Below are 21,922 nucleotides of genomic sequence, written 5' to 3'. Positions count from 1 at the left end.
TCATCTTGTAGGACTTCACTTACAAAGCACAGATTCAAAGGTAAAATGATTTAAAATTTCAAGGTGGAGACAACAGAGTCTCAGAACAATTACAGGTCCTTCTGAGTTGAGGGCCCAGTGCGCCTACGCAAGTCACATTCCCACAAAATGGGCACAGTCCACCTGTGTCCATCCTGAAACACCTCCACGTCTTCTTCAGATGCTCAGTATTGGATCTTCAAAAAAGGCTGAAAATGGCCTTCTTTTGTGCTACATCTCTAAGAAACACTCAAATGATCTTCCTTAGCCCCCAAAGGAACCTGTTTTCCATGTTCTTTGGAGGTTATGAGCTTAGCTCTGGTCATTGAAATGCAGTTTTTACTCTGTTCTGGAGCGCTATGGCAGACCTCATGCAAATTTCAGCAAATGTGGAAGCCAAGTTTACTATTAACATCCAAAAATGCAGAAAATCAGATGTATTGGGCATAAATTGTCTGCCCTTTTCAACCCCTAACTAGACAAAGTCATAATTGCAAATCTCCTGGTTTTACTTGTCACTAATAATAGTCTCTTACTTGACCAGCGTGAAGTTAAGTATGATAGTTCCACATGCTATGAGAATTCTAATTTTCAGTGAGGAAGGTCGACTTCCCAGCCCTGGTTTTTACACAAATTGTGTTTTTCTTTCAGTGGTAGCTTTTAACTTGCATGTGTAAATTTAATTACTTGACAGGAAACCATCCAAGCATCTTGGGTAAATCTTGTAATGACCATCCCTAACTTATATAGTGTTTGGAACTTTACATGGATTATTTTACAATGAGAAGTGTCAGTGTACTGAAAAGGTATACATGGTTCCTGCTGGAATCCCAATTTCAAGTCCTACTCTAACAAAAAAAAAAAAAAAAGACTAAGTTAACCTTTCAGTGAAGACTTTCAGAAACACAGACATACAAAATTGAGAGGAATCTGATTTGTATGTCTCTTCTCATCAGCTTAATACCCAAATTACTCAAATGAAATGTTCCAAAACTGAAATGCAAAATGATTCCAGTTCCTTCTTTGCTTCCTAGAGGAAAAAAAAAAAATTAACAGAATACCCTATCTGGCAAAAAAAAAAAAAAAAAAGAATGCAAATTAATTAAGCAGAGAAACCTTTCTCACTGAAGGTACACAGAAGGCCTGAAAACACATTAGACATTTCTAAAGATCACAAATTAGCAAACACTGAGAGTGGGCTGTAAAAAAAAAAAGAAAGAAAGAAAGAAAGAGAAAGAAAAAGGGAGGAAAAGAAGGCTTCTCCGAACATAAGGTTCTTAAAAGACATTTTGAGAGGAATTAAATCTCTCTTGCACCTTTAAACTCTCTTTTTCAGCTATCAGAGAGTCTGCTAGAGATGGAAACAGTTTGGGGTGACACACCCTTCACTTATTTGGGGAATGTGAATTTTCCATCCTGCCATTACCTGGCACCCAGACAAGTGTTATAAAAATATGTCATCATAAGCAGCCTAGAATAAATACTCAAATCCTCAGGGTTGTTTATCATTTCTCAAATGTCTTCCCTGGATTTTAACACCCTAGTTCTTTGTTACGTTTGAGGAGGATAAGTTGTTTGGAATATGCGTGGATGGCCAACCCAAAGGTCGTGGCATGTAAGCCAGGGAACATTCCAGCATGCGGCAGAGTGCCTGGTGGCTTACATTGGGCCACTTTTAAGCGGATTTCTGGGCTGAGGATCTCACTGCCAATCAATGAAAACCAGCCTAGATGTTTCATTTTGTTTGATAGAATTATTTTGTTGAATTATGATCTTTGTATTCTTGGCCAATGAATGGAATGAAATAATCTCCTTCCAGTGAAGTAGAAAATATATCACCACATCTATTTTCTGACCTGAAATGCTTATTGAACACGTTTAGATGCAGAATACCACCATGGGTGCCGAGGAACCGGGAAGAGAAAGATGAATTCACACAGTGTCGGTCCTGGAGGGGCTCACCCTGCAGTGAGAGGAATAGATAACACTCAACACTTAAATCAGGTCACGTCCTCCCACCTTTGGAACGCCACCCACCTTCCACAGTGGCTCCTTCCATCCGGCCTCACTCCATTTCTTAAAAACACTGTGCACACTGGGTGTATGTAACGTACAACAAAATCTGGTTAGTTTCCCTCTCGGTCTATCAGATTTGAATTCTGCTACCCTAGATTAGTCTGTATTTCTCATTGGAAGATGCAGTGATTCTGGCCATCTGGAGAAAGGCTTCACCAAAGGTACTATTTTGAATCACCGTGCAGTGGATTAATGAACTTTCATCGAATAGAGTGTATGTGCCTGTGTGTGTATTTATAAACAAGTCCAGCAGCCAAGACATACGTGTGTAAACATCATCACATGTTATAGCAGGACGTCTGTTACAAGGATCTGGCATTTCACATGACCTTAAAGAGTTTCCTCCCAGAGGCTTAGTTTTCCATGACAGCCGGCTTCGTTTGTTAAATAAATAACAATACTTAGCTTTCATATTGTTATCTTCTGCCTTTTGAAACATTTCCTGCAGCAAGACTTTGCCAGTACAGAGCTGGCTTTTTAAGTGATTTGTCTGTAACCAGGCAGTTTTAGAACTTTTACTTCCTTAGTCTGTGCTAAAAAGCAATTCAAGACTTAAAATTCTCCTGGGGGCTGATTTTATAGCAACAGTGAAGGCGCACCAACGTTGCACGAACAGCCAATTTCTTTCTTCGGCGAGGGGAACGGCACCAGCAGGAGAGCCTCAGTACAAATGGTTTAACACCGTCATAAAAACCACTAACCATTGGGTATTAACATGCTTTTTATCGTGAAGTTTTTATTGAAAATGATATTTGGAAGCTACTAATTTGGCGGTGATTTTTACCCGCAGGCATTTACACTGAGTGCAACTTCCCCTTCCGCTTGGAGGGCCACGGAATCCCTCATCCCAGCCACGCCGGAGAAGGGAGATTAGCTTTCTCGTGCACCGCCTTGGTGGTCACGAGCTCACCTGCCGGGGTGGCCAGTGGCTTTCGATTTCACTCCCTGGGTGTGCTGGGCCAAAGAAGAAGGGACAGCCGCTCTGCCACCCACCTGCACCCCTGGAACAGTATCAGGGGCTGCTTGAGTTGGGGGGGGTGTGGCTGGTACTAGCAGAAGACTGATGTGTGCCATTGGGAGAGCTCCACTCTTGGTCTTAATATTGGCCCTGCATAAAACACATGGGAAAAACCTGTTTTTTTTTTTTTTTCTCTCAAAAAGAAGTCAAAACAGACTGCACAGGCACATAGATGGGAGAGATGCATCCAAAAAAAAAAAAAAAGAGAGAGAGAAATGTTTGTGCCTGCCTGCTTCATTCCATCTGGCACATGATGGGAGTAAACGTATTTGGGCGAACGTTGGGTTCTGATCATTACACTGCAAACCCTAGAGCCGTTTCAAAGAGGGTCATGGCCACCATCGCTGCAGCGATGAACCGTGCACAGGGGAATGAACACACATAGCTGAATATGAACTCTGTACACACCACCCAGAAAAACCTGGGCCTTCCCCGAAAGGAAGTGAAGACAGACCCACACGCACGGAAATAGCGTGTGTGCCTTCCTGCCATCTGGAACAGGAGCCCGGCAGGAGTAAACTGATGGGGGGGAAGTGCGGCTTTTTCCCAATAGTTATGTTAGATCTGGATGTACCCAAACTACAGAGGGTCAAACCCCAGGCAGACTTCCCTCTAAATGTCACTTTTGATATCCCGCTCCTGATAAAAACTTGTGGTAATGCCTGCTGGCAAGTGGTTGCTAAGCTTAAAATGGTTGTGGGTGTGTAGAATTCGTTTGTGTGTGAGTGTGTAGGGCCTCTGTTATTGTGGTTGTTTCTCTCACAGGAAAAGGAAATTGCCTGCCGATGAAGAGTTAAAAGCATTTATTGGGGAATTTTTTTATTGTTGTTATTGGGTTTTGTTTTGATTTGTTTTGTTTTTGCTTTTTATTGTGGGGGTTTGTTTTTTTTTTTTGGTTTTTTTTTTTTGTTTGTTTTGACCACAGCCCAAGTCCTACCAAAGAAACTAGGTCCCCAAGTCACTCTTTACAGCATCTTACTTTAGAATCACACGAGGTTCTTAATAGAAATAAACCTCCCACAGGACCACCAAATCTGGGTCTTTGGAAATGATTCATAGGAACGTGCATTTTTAGTCAGCATCCCACCCCACCTCAGTGTAGCTCAGTGATTCCAGTACTCACTGGCTGTCATGAGCCCCTGCCTTACAGATGGTGTGGAGATTGAGTAGAGCGTGGCTTGTTCTGTAGCACAGCTTAAATAATTTAAATGTCACAGCTTTTGAGTTTCTCCTGTGTTCTTTCGAATTGTTCTCAGGGTTAATCACAACAAATAAAGGGGAGTTTCCCCAGTCCAGTTAGTGGTCATCTGAGAAGATGTTGCTAGCAATTAAGTTCTTGTCTCACTGCAGGAAGAATTCAGAGATAAGACATGGAGTTCAGGAAAGTAAAGTAAAGATTTATTAAGCAATAGGTAGGACACTGTCAGGGGGAAAGCGGGCAGACTCAGGTGAGCAGCTGCCCTGAGTTTCTTTGGCAAGTTGGTTACATAGGGTATAAAAATGAATGGGTGGAGTGTTCACTGGGGAGGCGATGGTTTGGGGTTGTATTCCCCGATTTTCATCCCAGCTCCACCTTCCTGAGGGGAAGAGGGATTTTTGTCCTTATTTAGTTTTGATCCAAAGTGTGATGGCTTCGGTGCCTGACGGGTACTTCTTATCTACAAGGTTAATTTTATTGTAATGATAGCATAATGAGCAAAGGGTCACATTGGTACACTGGAGATTCCTGCCTCCATTTTCCCACCTTTCTTTTCCTGCCTCCAGGACACTTGTCATCCCAAAATGTGTGATCTCTTATCAGTGCCGAGATTCTTGCTTTCCTCTGGTTGTCCAAGGACCCCCCCCCCCCCCCGTTGTTCACAAGATTTATGGTTTCCTGTCATTTGGCCCGGACCCCCCTTTCTCTGCTCATATCTAGCTATCTGCCTGCTCTAACAGACTGACCCAACTAAACTGAAAAGAAAGAGCCCTCAGTGCAGCTTCTTAGAGACAGAGAGAAGCACAGAAAACTTCTGCCAGCTCGGTAGGCATTCACGGGAGATTTCCAGCTTCTCCAAAAATCTGTGACTGAAGCATAACAAAACTCGAGCCCTAGGATATTAACAAAAAAAAGCAGAAGATGCAAAGTTTCCTCCAAACTCAGCAGTTAATTTAGCATATTAAATAGCCATATGTTCTAATTACGATACAGCCATGGCCTAGGGAACTGATCTGCACTGGGGAGAACATCCCAGTTACTCTGGTGACTCGGGGCGAATGGGTCCAGAGGAGCAAAGGGCTCTGGGATCCTGGTAATGTTCTGTGTCGTGATCTGGGTGCTGATCTCAGAGATGTGCTCACTTTGTAAAAATGCATCCAGTGATACGTTGACAATTTGGCGCTTTTCTGTATATATGTAATGCTTACCCCCTCCCCCCAAAATCACATTGAAAATGGACAGTTCAAATAATTATGTCATTTATATAGTATCAAAATCTCAAAAAGAACCTTTCCTCGGTTCTCACTTGCCTTTATACCCTAGAAATAGGCTTGAGTGTGGTTTAATTGCTCTGGTCCATCGGTGTGTCTCAGCTGAGACCATAGGTAAGGACAGTCCACAATCCAACAGACAAAGTCATTCCACAGGCTCGCTGAGCTTGGCACATGCCAGGCACTGCTCTAAACACAGCAGTAAGTAGAACAGTAAAATGCCTGCTTTCGTGAAGCTTACAGTCTGTGGAAGAAACACAGTAACTAAGTAAATGGTGAGCTATTCACAAGTGATAGTCCAAAGACCAAACAAGCCCTTTGTTGGCGTTGAGGGAAGAGTCTTGGACCAGGACTCACTAGGGCTGGTGAACTGGGGCCACACAAGGTGAAGGTCATGGCGCTTCAGCGGTGGTGTCCTCTAGGCTTGTGCTGCTAAAACGGGGGGCATTTTCCCTTTACAGCATTGAACATAATTTCAGGTGGTAACAAGGGGTCTGTAGAAGGGTAAAAAGGGTAAGGCTTATAGGGGAGATGGATCCAACACAGTCAGGGGAAGCCTGTTTGCAGGGTAGCACTTTGAGCAGAGACCTCAGTTTGTGGAGGAAGAGAGCAGAGCCAGAGAGAACAGCACAGTCCAAGGACCTTAGGATAACACTGAAGGTCAGACTTATCAGGGCAGTGAAATCAAGGACCCCAGGAAACAGTGGAGGAAGCCCTGGTCTGGCGTGTTAACATCACAGAAGATGGGGAAGACACGATGGCCCCCAGCTCTCTCTTGTCGGTTTAAAATATGTCTGTATGTGTGTATGTGTGTGTGCGCGTGTCTGACCCTCCTACATCGTACCTGGGGCTCATGGTTAACGACAGCGAAGCATGTAACAGCTCTGGGATCCGCTGTTTTTCCAGGTGCCAGTAAGCTAGCGAACATACCAGGGAGTCCACTCACCCAAAGAGTGGCAAGCAGATGTTAGAAAACTCCTTGTGCCTCAAACGACCCGACAAACAGCCTGGCCGAGGCTGGTCGGCTGAGGGAGTCTGCTTGTGATTCTTTCTAACTGGGAAGTTTCCACTTTGCTCTCAGCAAACAAGGGCAATCTATTCAACGTGTAGAATATGATGAATATTCAATCCCAGTTCTGGTTTTTGGCAGAACCCAGCCAAACCGGGGTTGGGGGGAGCGGGAGGGGGAGTGGAATCCTTTTCTTCTCGTTTTTCCCTGGGGTTTTGCGCATCTCCCTTGAAAGGGGTGGGAGTAAACTCCGCGGGAAGGCCGGCCCCGCGCTTCCAAAGAAACTGCTTTGGTCTCTTTATGTATATTAGAACAATTAACATCTAGTTTCACCATACAAAGGACTTTCTCTCCTTTTATGTTTTAGTTCTTAAAATTCCCAGAATGGTGTACAGTAAAACTGTTCACTTGAGAAATTAAGTACCGTATGTGATAAGACAGTTGGATGAAATTTTTAAGCTGTCATTAAAAATGATTATAATTAGGACAAACTACAAGAAAATGCTTTAAAATTGAGACCCGAGTGAATTAAAAATTAAGGGGTGTATTATGTATTATCATGTTGAAGGGCTGGGTTTTACGCGTCTAACACCCATTAACACTAATGCGCGCTGCCTGTCTGAATCCCCACGTACTGAGCAGAGAAGATACCCACTCCTTTGTTTTTGCTAACGAGATAGCACTTGCTGTGCTCCAAGGGGAGCAGGGCACGGAGAAAATGTAAACAGTTTACCTTCCTTCTGCTGTGAGAGTTGCTCCCAAGGAGTCTTTTTCTCTGCTGAGAGGACATTAAGAGACTTTGTAACGAGGCTGAGTTTTCTCTCATCCTGAAGGATGTTCCCAAATCATCTAGGGTGCAGCTGTAACTATGTCGTGTTCAAACCTTCTTTGTTCCTTTAAGGGAGAAGGAGTTGTTACTCACATTCACTTGGGGGAAATTAGAACTTTAAACGTTACTGATGCCCACATACCCAAGACCTCTAGGCCAAACTCATCGCCTGTGAGCAGGTCCTGAGGAAGGTGCAGGGTGCAAGGCAGGTCATCACTTTCCTCATCAAGTCGCACATCAGATGAGCCTGCTCCCGACGTCCATGGGTACCATTAAGTTGCTCTCCTCTCTTTAAGCATCATCCGTCTTGTATAGCTCACCATCCCATTAGCATTTTCCATCCCTCCTCATTTCCAGGGACTCAATTAGCTGTGAGGAAACTTGAGTATCAAAGTTTATGCTTTCTTACCTCTCATATGACCTCTCATAGCATCATTTTAGTGTGCTATTAAGCTAAGAATATCCCAGCCTTTGGGCACTTGCTCCCCTCACAGATCTGGGGAAGAAAATGGCAGGGATAAGAAGGCAAGTGAAGGGAGCAAGCAGAAAATCCTCTCCCGCTACAGTATCTTGAAGAAAAGAGGGAGTGTGTGTGCCTACCAATAGGCCAGCCATTTGTAGTTCTGGGAGGGTGGGGCTGCTGTTGCTCAAGAGAAGTTGTGGATTGACTCTACAGGATAGACACTCAGAGCTACACAAATGCAAGCCTCTGGTATTGACAGAATTAACGTTGGCAATTTTGACTATTCAAGAGATAAATACTGTAATTCCGGTAGTTGTAATTGTGCAGACATGCTGTGATGGGCAGATTCTTAAGGTGACCCCCATCAGCCCCACACCCTGGTTATTCACACTTTGGCGCAGTCCCCTCTTGAGTGTGCAAGGGATGTGTCTTGCTTCTAACCAGTGGGATATAGCCAAGGTGATGGGCTGCGTGTGTTTACATGTACGTGATTGCATTAAGATTGCGGTGCCCATCTTTGCTAGGATGTCTGTCGCTTGCTCGCTTGCTGTGTTTGTCTAGGAAGCACATTGCCATGAGTGGCTTGTTGGGGAAGCCCGTGTGACAAGGAACTGTAGGCAGCCTCCAATTGCTGAGTGTGGCTTCCAACAAACAGTCAGAAAAAAAAAATGAAGCTCTCAATCCTACGACCACCAGGAACTGAATCTCCCCACAGTCTCAGAACAGGAAAGCAGACTGTTGCTAGTCAAGCCTCCTCTGACACCTTGATTGCAGCCTGAAACTGGGAGGTGATAAAGGATGTGTTGCTTAAGCTATAAGTTTGTGGTGATTTGTTACGCAGCAGTATGACTAATACAGGTACTAATATTAATTTTATGTATAGCAAGCTTAGAGTTCAAGAACTCATCACTTGATTCATGAATGAGTATCATGATAGCACAATACTGTCTTTACACTTTGTTTTACACAAATGCCAAAATTCTTACTAAGGATGCAAAGGCATTCTGAAATCTTTTCAGTGGTACTTGACTGCAGTTTTTAAGCAAAATTGTATTTGCAATGGTCTCTAGATATATTCCCCCCTAAATGGCAAGCATCTGCTACGTTGTAGGACAGATGAGATCTTTTCACAAAAAGTCTCCTCTGCCCGGCATAGACATTTCATCACTTCACCTAGAAGGGGATGATTTTTAACTTTCTCATAAAAGACAGTCGGTAGGTCAGCTGCTTAAGAAGATGCAGCTGAAAGAGATTGCAAAACGATCTTAGGGTTCAGTGATTAGACATATGGGTACAGTGCTAATGCCTTGTTAGTGCCATGTACTGTATTTCTACTCCAGGACAGAAGAGTTTTGGTGGGTTGGTTAGCTTAGATTGTTTGGTGCAATGTGCATTTTTTTTTTTTTTTTTTGTCAGCGTTAGAAGCAGTCTCTCAAGGTCTAGCAAAGGTCTTTTGAATACTAACTTCGTATATTTAAAAAAAAAAAACAAAAACCTCACTCTTGCACCGCATTGTAAAAGCAATTTCTTTATCACGGTTGAGCTTATGTTTTTGTTTTTTTTTAACCACAGCAGCTTCTTCTATGATTCATGAGCTGGTTTCTTCCAGATGTGACACATTATTCAGCAAATCTGTGTGATACTGCATACTTTGCTGTGGTGGAAGATTGATAGCCTACACTTTGGTCTTCCGTCTAGATGTTCATGGAAACATTACTGTCCCTTCCAGGGTGAAATTTACAGGTCACCATCATCACGTGACCATTTATTCAATACTTAACTTTGTGCCAGGGCAGGGACTTTACACACATTTGGTTCACCTCTGCATCCACTCTGTGAGGCTGGTATTCGTCTTCTGGTTTATCAGAAGGAGAAACTGAGGCTCAGAGGCTAGGTTCCTATTAACTGCCATGTGACCCTAGTATAAATGACATGTGACAGTCCAAAGGCAGGATTTGATTCAGTGCTTGTATCATTTAAACAACATGAAAGCTTTCTAAGCCCATTTCGATATGAGAATTATCCTGATATGATTTGGCATTTAAAGTAATAAAAGCCTTATTTATCCTAATAGTTGTTCCCAGTGGCAAAATAAAGAAACCTACCGCGTCAACATTCCGTGCACGGCTTGTTTGGACCTGGGTTCTGGTCTCAGTTCCTTTTCAGTGCACTCTGCCCGCCTGGAGAAGTCACCTCACCTGTCTCGGCCATAGTTTATTTATCTGTGAAAGGAATGAAGCAGACTCGAATTTCTTGGAGCTTCTAGCTCCAAGACGAGAACTACCTTATTAACTTCTTTTAAGAAGAAGGAACTTTTTTATTCTGATGACAAAAGTGACACCATATGTATATGTACACACACACACGTATACCATGTATACACTTACGCATACACATTTTATTTTTAAGTAATGAAAAGCAAATTAGCTTTCTATCTTGATCACTATTCAGGAGCAGTAAGCATACTTTTTACTGATCCTGGTTTTGCATTCCCACTCTTCTTAAAAAAAAATACCTGAATTCTAAGCATCGGGCATTTGGGGAATGTCTGGCCCCTCCCGCCCCCACCAATCTGGCTGGACTTCAAGATGAAAGCAGACTGATGAGCAAGAAACCCCCATCCCAGGCCTTCATATGAAATTCCCAGGAGTTGCCAGACATAAAGTGACTTGATGCCAAAACATCCAGGTGGGGAAGAAAAATTAATAAATTATAGGGATATTTTATATATACAATTCCAAATACGGCTCCATGGAGTTTGGAAACATCTGGGTGATGAATTGGAATTCCACTTTTGCTTCAGCTCTTTGGCATAACGTAAACACAGCCTGCAAGCCCCGAGAGATAGATGGGAGAGTTGGAAACTGCAAAAGGTAGATTGAGAATCAGATTTTAAAATTGTGGCCCATGATGCTTGCCAAACGGGGGGGGGGGGGGATTTAAACCTCAAAGCAGTCCAAAGCATTTTCTCTCAGAGTTAAATTAAAGATAGTGTCCCAGGTAGCTAAAGTTAGAAACTATTTTGCATATTTTTTCACCCTTTAGATGTAAATTTGGGGAAACACGTATTTTTTTCATTTTAGTTTATATTTGTTTTAAAGACCTATTAATGTGCTGTTGGTTACAGTTTTCTCCTATTGATTCTACAGATGAGCTAAGATTTTGGGCATCGCAGAACTATTTTCTGAAAATAGTGTTCAAAAGTGCTATTTCTTTAAAAGTACCAGATGAAGATATACGGTATATAGTACCGGCAGTTACAGTATGAATTTTAAAGCCTTTCACATCCAATTACTTGCAATAAGTTAGTTTCTTTCCCAACCTACCATAAATCATGTATATATAAACACTACAGAATTTAAATAGGAGTAGAGTTTTATTATAATTGTACATCACTAAGAATCAGTATTTTTGTTATATATAGTACTATTTAACATATATGAAGTAAAATCTCATTGATTTGGGTTTGCTAGCTCAGAGTTTGTGGAGCTGGCTTTAAGTTGACTCTTCATTAGGGAAAAGTCATTCTTCATAGAAAGCTCAAATTAAAGGTGTAAATAAGACTGCAAATGGCAATGTATAAAATACTTAAGAGTAAATTTAAAGTACTTTAGAAGTACTATTTGCATATGAAATTATTATGCTAATTATAAGTAATTCTTATTAAAGTAGGTCTCCTAAGATGATCTTCTAGGCAAGTTCCCTTAGTGAATTTGAGTCACAGAATGTGGTGGAAAGTAATAAACCAGAGTTTCTTTTAAATACTGTATTCTCTAATTCAGAATTTTCATTAATTGTAAATTACCTTTTTGCTAATTAATCCAAATTGCTACCATTTTGCTAGCAATTTCAAAGTGTCTACTATGAAGTCTGAGCAGGGTTTTTAAAAATAGGAATCAATCATAGTTTTCCAACTAAATTTTGTATTTTCCAGTATCATATTGATAATGTTTCTATGGTCTAATATTGTATACTTCCCAGTGGTTAGAACTGACATGTAGATAAAAGTTATTTTCAAAATTGAGAGGGGGAAAAAAACCCAAAACCTTTGTAACAGAGGTGAGTCAAAGTAGAATCAGTTGCCTCCTCAGGTACATGGGTTTCCTTGTCAATAAAAGAGTCCAAGAAAAAGCTGGAGAACACTTGGGGAAGGTCAAGTATTAGACTAGTGGTTAGACCTAACACTGTACCTAGTCTACTACATACCAATTGTTTGTTCCCTGAGTAGTCATGTGTATGTTCCTGTTAATGTAAATATTGAAGTAACGCTTTGAAAAATGGAGACAGTGTTGATCTTGATCTGAGTCTGAGCTCCCCAAAGCGGAGATGATGGCTGAGAGTTCCATACAGCCCCACCAACACCTCGGCTATTCCTTTGCATTCTGAGAAACAGCTAAACGCAAAGGACTACCCTGCTTTCCCATATTCCAAGAAAACACCAACCTCTATCTTGCCTCCCAAATAAGATCTGTCTCCATTCTTCCTCCTGACTCCCAGAAGACTCCTTGTTTCTTGTTTACCTGCCTCTCTCAAACCTTCGACTCACTTCTTTTCTTGGAAATTGTCCTCATTAATAAGTTCTCCCTATTGTAATAGCCTGAATAGAATCATCTCCTGATTTGGCCTGTGTGTTTTGTCTTTCAGTTTGGGGATGTGGCTTGGGTAGGATTAGACCTCATCTTTAGATTTCTGCTTTTTCCAGCTAGGTAGCACAGGCAGTCCTTCCCTGGCTGGCGAACTGGGGAGCCAACATTGAGTCCGATTCCTGATCTTGTCCTCTGGACACTTACCCCTTGGCAACAAGGTAAGGATGTGATTTTTATTCTCTTTGAGTACTTGCTTGATTTCAGGTGCTGACTTCTTTTGGTTTCATGGCCGGACCTATTTGGTGATTTCTTCAAACAGATTAATGGGTTCTAGAAATCTTATCTCTGTTGGTACCTACTTGTAAATTGCACTGCAGTTTTTGCCTTGCTCAAATTGTCAATCCATACAAAATTTTCAGTTCTTCCCATTTCCTTTGATATCTGGCTACAGTTCTCCAAACTAGTGTTTCCAATTTTTCTTCCCTTTGCTTTGGCATCATCAAGAACTAGAGTCTACTGCCCAGATCCCTCTCACACTCCAAAATCTAAAGAAGTCCTGCAAGCTGAAGCCCAGAGACTTGATATTAACCTCAAAGGACTCTTTATGCAGCCATTTGTGCAAGGACCTGAATTCTCTCTGGTCAACAGTCTGGACCATTAAGGTAGTCCAGTCATGCATGCACTTGTACTAGAGGTAACCAGTGCTGTGGACAACATCACCCAGAGCATCAGTGTTCTAGCTCAAGGGCATCAAGAAATGCATAACTGCACAATCGGAAGATTTTCCTCCACAGAGTTCTCGGAATCCAGTGAACTAGTTATCCTCATGGTTCCATTCCTGGCTTTCTATTGGAATACAACCTTTTATATTAATTTTTCTTCATTTTATGCATTCCTCTTTTAAGATGCCTGATTTCCAAACTCTAAGAAAACTGACGTTTGCCACCACCTCTCAACAGATGGTTCAACTGGGTTTGAAGAAATGCAAACAAGAATCCTTCAAGACACGATTTCCTAGACCCTGTTTTTGATCACCTCTGAAATGTTCAGTGACAAATTATACTCATTCATCTTGAACAAAAGGGAAGACTGACAGTGTTGAACTTTGCCTGAGTCTTGTGCTCCAAAAAACCAGACACAGTTGAAAATTCCTCCCTACCCTTTGGGGTTCTGAGAAAGAGCTGTCCTCAAGGACCACTCTCAGCCTTAGGACCTCACCTATTCTGAGCTAAGACTTACCTTCATCCTGCCTCAGTGACTCAGATAAGACTCATCTCCATCCTTCCTCGTGATTCCCATAAGACTAGGGGTAACTCCCTTGTTTGCTTGTCTCTGTAAGACCCGATGGCTCCTTCCTTTTCTTTGAGATGTTTCTGATTGAGAGCATTATCCTGATTGCAGTGCACTGAATAAAATGATTTCCTTGAGGGTCTTGTGCATTTTGTCTTTCACAGTAAAAAAAAAAAAAAAAGAAAGAAAGAAAAATGTTGTCAAAACACATATGTGACCACATACATCCTGGAGGACGCAGCCTATACAGAGAGGGCTGAGGGGAGAAGTTCATGGTAAGGTGGCTGCTCACAATCCCACAGAACTTGTCAGGCAGACAGTAGTCCTCCCTGTACTGCAGTCTAATGAAATAATTGTCCACTATCTCAGCTGGGGCCTTGTAGACACCTCCTCAGAAACTCTGGTCCTCATTAATTTTATCTCTTCCTACAAAACCCATTTATTCCTGCCCAGAGAAAAATGGGACATGAAAATTTCCTGACTGCCTGGCTATTTATTTTCTGCAGCTGAAATTAAATCACTTGTCAAACTTTAAAAAAAAAAAAAAAGGAGATAAACTTGTTCACTTACTGCCACTTATCGCTAAAAAGATGTCAATCTGCATCCGTTGTATAGGTCGGTTCCTGGTGTTACCATGTCAGACAGATCCCCCCCCAACTTCTGCTTTCTGTATTTTATGAGCACTGGGAGTAAGAAAAGATAGGCAGATAAAAGAGAAGTGGGAAAAATGTAAAATTAGAGTAAAATATGTAAATTGGAAAAACCAAAGAACTTCCTTCCATAATTGGAGATCTCATCATAAAGGAGACCTTATCTTTGCAATCTACTTTATCTTCAAATTAAAGGTACAGAGAGACTAGATGTCCCTTTTGACTAATAATATAAAATCCAAGTTGCTTATGTTGCTTGTGTCATTCAAGTCCTGTTTTCAAAAAGTTGCATCCCAGAGACTCTATCTTAAGAGGATGAACTGTTACTTCTGTAGCTTTTAATAACTGACAACTGCAGATTTAAATCCCAGGCTGTACATAAACTGTCAGCCTCCAAATTTGCCCAGACAAACAGAACTGGAAAAAAACAAAAATAACATGAGGAAAAAAATGCTCTATTAACAGCTGTGTAAATAACAGCACATGTTAACTAATAAAAGGAAGCTAGCAATCCCAGGAAGAACCAAAGAAGGAATTCAAGTTGCTGCAAGTAGATTTAGGAAGGTTGGCTGCCCTCTGTCTCCTTCCCAAATTTGGTTTTCGTTCAAAGTTATTGCATCAAGGAGCCTGGAGGAGAACCTTTCAAAGCAAACTCTTACATCACTCAAGAAAAAACAAGTATAAAGTGAAAACGTTTCTTTCCTGCCCTTTAAGGGGGAGAGAGAAAGGAAAAGAAGGCCAGTTACTACTCTCTTTTGCCTCATCATTTGCCTGATTTACACATTAATTTTTGAACAGGGCTGCAAAACTGCTCCAAGTGTAAAAACAGAGTGAAGAAACGTCTTCACTCCCTTTATGGCACCCACTGCACGTGGTCAAAGCCCCTTTGCTTGCTGGTAATAGAAACCTTTTGAAAGGTACTCAAACAAAACAAGGGACTTTTATTTAAAAGTTTCCAGGTGAATCACTGGGAACTTGACATTGGGAAGTATGATTGGTTCTTGTCAAGAAATAATGATTGTGTACCTGAAATTTGCCAGGCTTCATTCTACCTGCTGGGGAGCAGGGGTGAAAAGGAACACCAGAGACCCTGCTCCCATGGGCTTGCATTCCAGCTGGGGGAGACAGACAACAGAAACACAAGCAAGTAAATAAGGACGCCAAATGCTATTAGTTGCTAGGAAGAAGATAAATCAGGATGTATTATGCAAAATAGGATAAGAGTGCTGGAATTTGGCAAAGAGAGAGTGGGGGTGGGGGGGCTTCTTGCACTGGGGAGAGCATTCTTGACTAGGTGACACTGGCATTGAACTTTAAGTGAACTGAAAGAGGCTGGAGCTGTGAGTCCTACAAAACCTAGGGGAATGGCTTTGCAAGCCAAAGAAACAAGTCAAAAGCCGGAAGAGTAGAGCCCACTGTCCAGGACACACAGAGTACAAGCCACATATGTAATTTTTAAATTTTCTAGTTGTGACATCCAAAAAAGCAAAAAGAACAGATGAAATTAAATTGAATGTATTTCATTTAGCCTCGCATATGCAGCGTGTTGTCATTTCATTTCAACATGTAATCTGTATAAAAATTATTAATGAGATCTTTTATGTGTTTTATACTGTCTTCAAAATCCAGTGCGCATTTTATACGTAAAGCACATCTCAATTTGGATGCAAAGTTTTCAATAGATAAGTGTAATCCTGCTGAACAATAAAGTTGTGTTTTAAGGAAAAACAGCCCTTACACTGCTTCAGTGTTTAAATTAAAATGTAAATGAATGAAAATGTAACTGGATTTAAAAATTCAGCTCCTGGATTGCACCAGCTCTACTGCAAGTGCTCGGCAACTGAGTTGGCTCGTGGCTACCATTTTGGACAGGGCGGAGTCAGAGGACGAGGAGTTCGGGAGAGCTGAGATAGATGGAGTGAGGAGGGAAGATCCAGGAAGGTAAGTCTTCTCAGCAGATGGTAAGGAACTGGGAATTTGGGTTTTATTTGAAGTGTAATAAATAACTATTAGAGTTGTGTTTGTTTCCTAACCCAGTTGTGACAAACTACTACAAACTCAGTGACTTAAAAGGACGCAGATTTATTATCTGGCCATTCTGGACGTCAAAAGTCTGAAATGAGGCTTAGGTGTCAGCAGAGTTGGTTCCTTCTGGACGCTCCAAGAGAGAATTTGTTCCTGGGTTCTTCCCGTTTCTAGAGGTTGCTAACATTCCTGGGCTCACAGTCATTCCAAGGCTGCTTCAGTTGTTGCATTGCCTCCTTCTAGCTATCTGACCCTTCTGCCTCTGTCTTATAAGGACCCTTGTGATTGCCTTGAGCCCACTCAGATAGTCCAGGGTAGGATCTGTCTCTGGATCCTTAACTTAAACTTATGTACAAACTCTGTTTTGCCATGAAAGGTAAACACAGTCGAGGTTTGGGGACCAGTACGTGGACGTATTTGGTGGGGAGGCATTATTCAGCCTATCGGGGAGTATGTAGGGGAGAAGTGATGTGATCTCATCTATGCTTTAATCATACTACCTGTTAGGGAAAGAATGACTAACCCAGAAAAAAGTAGGAAAATAGGCAGAGAGGCTGGTTGGCAGACGTCCAAGTGAGGGTGAGAAAGGCACCACGGAGAGATGCTAGTTTTTGCCTGTCCAGCACCTCCTTGACTCTTCCTTTGGGAATCTACTTACCATGACTACAGTCAGGAGCTTGGAAGGGTCACTGGGGCTGTTGCTTTCCTGGAAAAGAGGAAGGATACATGGCTCAAGACCAGCCATTCACCATAGCCCATTCACCTTGCCATGTTGGTTGGCCAGGAATGAGCATGTGACTCAAAATAAATTTTTCATCTTGAATTGTTCAATCTGAAAATGGAGAGAAATTGGCCTTGACTTATGACTCATCGAGTTGAAATCTTGAGCAGTTCAGGAAGATGAGAAGGAAGTAGTAGGCTGATTACCAAACTGATAATGAAGGTCAGGAATCTTGCAGCTCAATAAAGAAGTGCTAGGCTTAAGATCCTTGGCAAGCCGTCTTGTCAACACTACAGTTTATTTTCAACTCTATTTCATACTAAGCAACAATGTGCCAGAATCTTTTTTTTTTTTTTAATAAAAACCTACCCAGTTTAAAAAGAGGGGATAATGGTTGAGTGTTGATCAAACAGATACAGATTTTTATGAAACTTGAATCTCAAGCAACTATTGCCTATTCATTCACCAATTCAACAAATATTTACAGAATTTCTGCTATAATCCAAGCACTGTTCTAGGTACTAGAACAGAGAGAACAAAGAAAGATAAAATTCTCTACTGTTGGTTAGCTTCCATTCTAATGGGAAGAGGCAAGCAATTAATGAAAGAAGTAAAATATAGACTGTTAAATGGTGTTCAGGACAATGGTGAGGAATAAATCAGAGGGCTATATGTCCTTCTGTCTGGGGAGGAGGAGGATCGAGGGTGCAGTTTGATTAGTTTAGAAATGGGAATCACTTACCAGAGTATGTGCTCATGTTGGGGGGAGGGGAGGGAGACACCTTCAGGAACATTACAGTGGAAATGTTTGATCAGAAACGTAAGGTTATTTTAGGACCAAAAGGGAAGGGTCGTACACAGATAAGTTGGTGAATCCTGTAACTAAAGCAGGTAAAACCATTGAGTCACCATCCACTTTTTGCATGCTGAGTTGGTTTCACACACTGACCAGCGTCAAGGAGAGTTGACATCTTGAGCAGTTAACTGGAAGGAGAAATGTCACTGCCATCCCCTTGGTTCTTTGACAGTTGCTTGGATAAAAAGTACCCTTTATGGGCTCTTCCTGACATTCACTTCTCACGCATTAATATTAAGTCTCATAAATAACAAAATATAGATTTTCACAGTTCTCAAATTTGAGAAAAGGTTAAAATATGAATTGGCTACTCTTTGGCTATGAAGTTTAGATTATGACCAAGAATCACAGTGAGCTGAATGAAAATGTTAATGTCTTTCAATAATTGCAAATTGATTTACACAAATACGCACATCCACTCACTCTCACAGACACACTGGTTCAACCAGTGTTGCTGGCGTTGTCTTTTCCATTAATATGAACACAGTAAGAGTTCTAAAACAGAGCTTAAATGAAATTTTATTATGGGATTTAGTCCAAAATTTCAATATGTCTTTGAGCACCAAGTAGGCAGGATACTACAGCTTGTGAATATATCCTCAGAGCTTCAGACCCACATATCTACTGACTATTGCCCTTAAGAAATCTCAAAGTCAACTCAAACCTAACCTAGTTTTTTTAAATTAATTCCTGGTCTTCAACACCACCACTTCTCTCCACCCTCCAAACCAGGACCTCCTCCAAGTGGGTACCATCCTCAGTGAAGAAACCTGCCTCTCTTGGAAACCTCTGGTCCCCAACTTTTGTCAGTCATGTTAGTTTAACCTTATATATTAGGGGTTGGTGAACTGTTTTTGTAAATAGCCAGATAGTGTTTTAGGCTCTGCCGTTCTTCATGGTCTTGGTCACAAATATTCAACTCTGCCTTTGTAGGCTAAAGCAGTCATAGACAATCAGTAAACAAGGGGGTGTAGCTGTGTTTCAATAAAACTTTATTTACAGCACTGGGTGTGAACCAGATGTGGCCTTCAGGCCATGGTCTCCTATCCCCCGTCCTGTGACTCCTCTCCATCTTTGTTTTCCATCCTGATTCCCACTAGCACTTCTGCTTGTCTGGATTATTGCAGTAGTCTCCCCACTAATGGCATTCTTGGGTCCATGCAGTTTAGTGTCCACACATCCGCCAGGCAGTGAGTTGTTTCCCCAGGCATCACACCGCCAACACACCTGTTTAAAAAGCTGCATTGGCTTCTTTTGCTCTGGTAATTATAAACCTCAAATCCTGCTGGTTGTACCCCTGGTCATTCCTGCTGTCACTCTCTGCAGCAAGTGCTCCATCCCACGCTGGTCTACAGACGTCCGTGGTCCCCCAAGTTCACAGTTCAGCTTCTGAGTCCTGCTCGAGAGCCTTTGTTCATGAGATTCTGTCTCTCAGAAGTATCCCCGTCTAGGCCACAGCGTCATGAAGACAGGACCTATATCTGGTTTTGTTCTTCGTAGTATTAGCATAATGCCTGACACGTAGGAGGTTGTAGAAAGATGAATAGTAACTGCCCCTTTCTTGACCTGAGGACGGCTGTGTTCTAATCCTCAAAACCTGTGAACAGGTTTCCTTACTTGGCAGAGGGACGCTGCGGTGTGATTAAATGAAGCCTGTTGAGTCGGAGAGCGCGGCGGCGTGGATCAGCCAGGTGAGGCCAATGTAATCAAGGGCTCTTATAAAGGGGCGGGAGGGCGGGTCAGCGTCCGAGGCGGAGAGGCGGCGAGGGGGGCGGGCGTGCGGGGGGGGCGGCGTGCGGGGGGCCGCGAGCCGAGGAGGGCCGGGCGCTGTGCGCGTGGGCGACGAAGGGCAGTGGATTATTCTCTAGAGCGTGCAGGAGGAAGGCTCCCTCGCCATCACCGTGGTTTAAGCCCCGTGAGGTGGATTTTGGACTTGAGACTTCATGACCGCCCAAACCGTAAGCTTACACATTCGTGTTATTTTAAGTCGTTGCTTTTGTGGCAGCTCCTTACAGCAGCCGTGGGCAACCCACGCATAGGTGCTCGTGCGCTGTTTATGGAATGAGGAAAGCAGTGAGTGCGTGTTAGGTAAGGATTTGTTGGTGAACAAGACAAGAGCCAGAAATCCTAATTTCAGAGTCTCGTGGATTCAGGCAAAAGCAAGTGATTGCCGATATGCTGCGATTCCGAGAGAAGAATCCGGAAAGATAGGGGGAGAATTCTCTAGAATAAAAGTTCTCATCCAGCCTAAGCGGTCGGGTTAAATATTCCGTAAAAGACGTGTTATTCACACTGGTTGCAATTTGTATCACTGCTTGGGGCTTTTGTTTTTGCTGAAGTTCGGGAGTGTACTGATTTCTGTTCAGGACCCAAGCTGGTTAGAGGTTGGTTTTGTTTTTAGGATTTCCAGTGAACTGTGTTCAACTGTGTGGGCGGACTGAGGCGCGCGTTTCCCATAATCTCTCAGTGACGCAACGGTCTTTGAGAACAAATGTCATGGAGGTGGGCTGGTGCGGCTCCCGGCAGCCTCCGCCTTTGCTCTTTGTATCCCTACCTTAAGGCCATCCACCGTCCTTAATGCATCAAGAGCACACACAGTACATAATCCAAATACCTAAAGCATCGCTTATGAATGTCATTTTTATGGATGCTTTCCTAATGAGGCAAATGAGAGGATTATGTTCTGAACCATCTGAGAAAAACTTAATTCTATTTACCCATTGTAGCCTCTCTCTCTCCTCCAACCTCCTTCCTCCAGATTTCCTCTAAAAACCTTGACTTTCCTCAATAGGAGCTCTGTGCCCTCAAGTAGCATACATTACTCAGCAAAGCAAAAGCAATGGGATTCTGAGGCTTAGCAAGAAAGGAGAAAAGAGGGGGAGGAAATCATCTTTAACCCTTTCCTGTTTCAACTTGACCTTGCACTCTCCTGCCTTAGTGAAAACAAAAGGTGGAAAGCAAGAGAATCTTGAGGAAGTTAATATTTGGCTTTGGGGCTTGCAAGGAACCCCATCCTGATGATTAAAATTCATGTTGATGGGCAGTTTGTTTTTTACTGTGTATAATTTTCTCCCTAATTACTTACTTGAAAAACAAACTCTCCTTTAACGTGATAAAGTCAGATGTTACAGCAGCATTGCTCTTGGTACAACAGTCCAGGAGAAGAGGAAAGAAAGGGACATTTTAGCAGGGCCTTCTAGCATGAATAAGATCTCAACAGAAGGTGACAATGGGAAAGATGGTGGTTCACTCCTTTTTCCTGACCTTGCAGCCTCTTCCTCTGTGTAATTCCTGCTGCAAGCTTTGTAGCTACACTCCCTTCCTGTGGATTCTATTTCTATCGATTGCTCAGACTTTGTACTTACTGAATTCCTCCTCAGCCCCCGACCCCTTCAGCCCTTGCAGTCCTTGTCCGCAGTGTCACTTCTTCTTTTTCTAGATTTAATTTCAAAGATAACTTCCTTACACATTGTAAAGTCTAGCATCCCTTAGTGTAACTGCTTTTCCTGTGTGCAGCATTCTCTTTAGACTATCAGTTCCGTGGGACTGTAAGTCAGTCTGCTCTTTACTCCCATTTTATGAGGCCCAGAGCAGGGACTTCACATATATGTCCTGAATGACACAATGAATGAGATTTGCTAAAGATCCCACGGGGCCAAAATTTGGACTGTTGATGTAGCAGAGCAGCTTCTGTCTCTTGCTATCTATATATATATTTTTAATTGACGTATAGTTAGTTTACAATGTGTCAGTTTGTGGTGTACAGCACAATACTTCAGTCATATAGGAACATATGTTCATTTTCATATTCTTTTTCACCATAGGTTACTGTAAGATATTGAATATATATCATTCCCTGTGCTGTACAGTATAAACTTCTTGTTGATCTATTTTATGTGTATTAGTTAGTAT

The 21,922-nt window shown here is 42.2% G+C and overlaps 1 long non-coding RNA gene across 5 annotated transcripts in view; it reads left to right on the top strand.

Moving 5' to 3' along the window:
- LOC106729852 overlaps positions 1-21,520 on the top strand; it is a 659,616-nt gene extending 638,096 nt beyond the window's left edge. For 4 of the 5 annotated variants that reach the window (XR_004311954.1, XR_004311953.1, XR_004311955.1 and 1 more), the window contains 2 exons: positions 12,585-12,686; positions 13,374-14,845. This is a non-coding gene — a long non-coding RNA (uncharacterized LOC106729852). Of the gene's footprint in view, positions 1-12,584; positions 12,687-13,373; positions 14,846-16,209; positions 16,350-19,617; positions 19,702-19,878 lie in introns of those variants that run through there. The other variant, XR_001366270.2, reaches the window with a different exon arrangement.
- The last annotated feature ends 402 nt before the right edge of the window (positions 21,521-21,922 follow it).

This window comes from Camelus ferus, chromosome 17 (genome assembly GCF_009834535.1).
Source record: "Camelus ferus isolate YT-003-E chromosome 17, BCGSAC_Cfer_1.0, whole genome shotgun sequence".
NCBI classification, from domain to species: Eukaryota; Metazoa; Chordata; class Mammalia; order Artiodactyla; family Camelidae; genus Camelus; species Camelus ferus.
The sequence above is the reverse complement of the archived record's forward strand: the minus strand, read 5'-3'. Positions and strand labels throughout refer to the sequence as shown.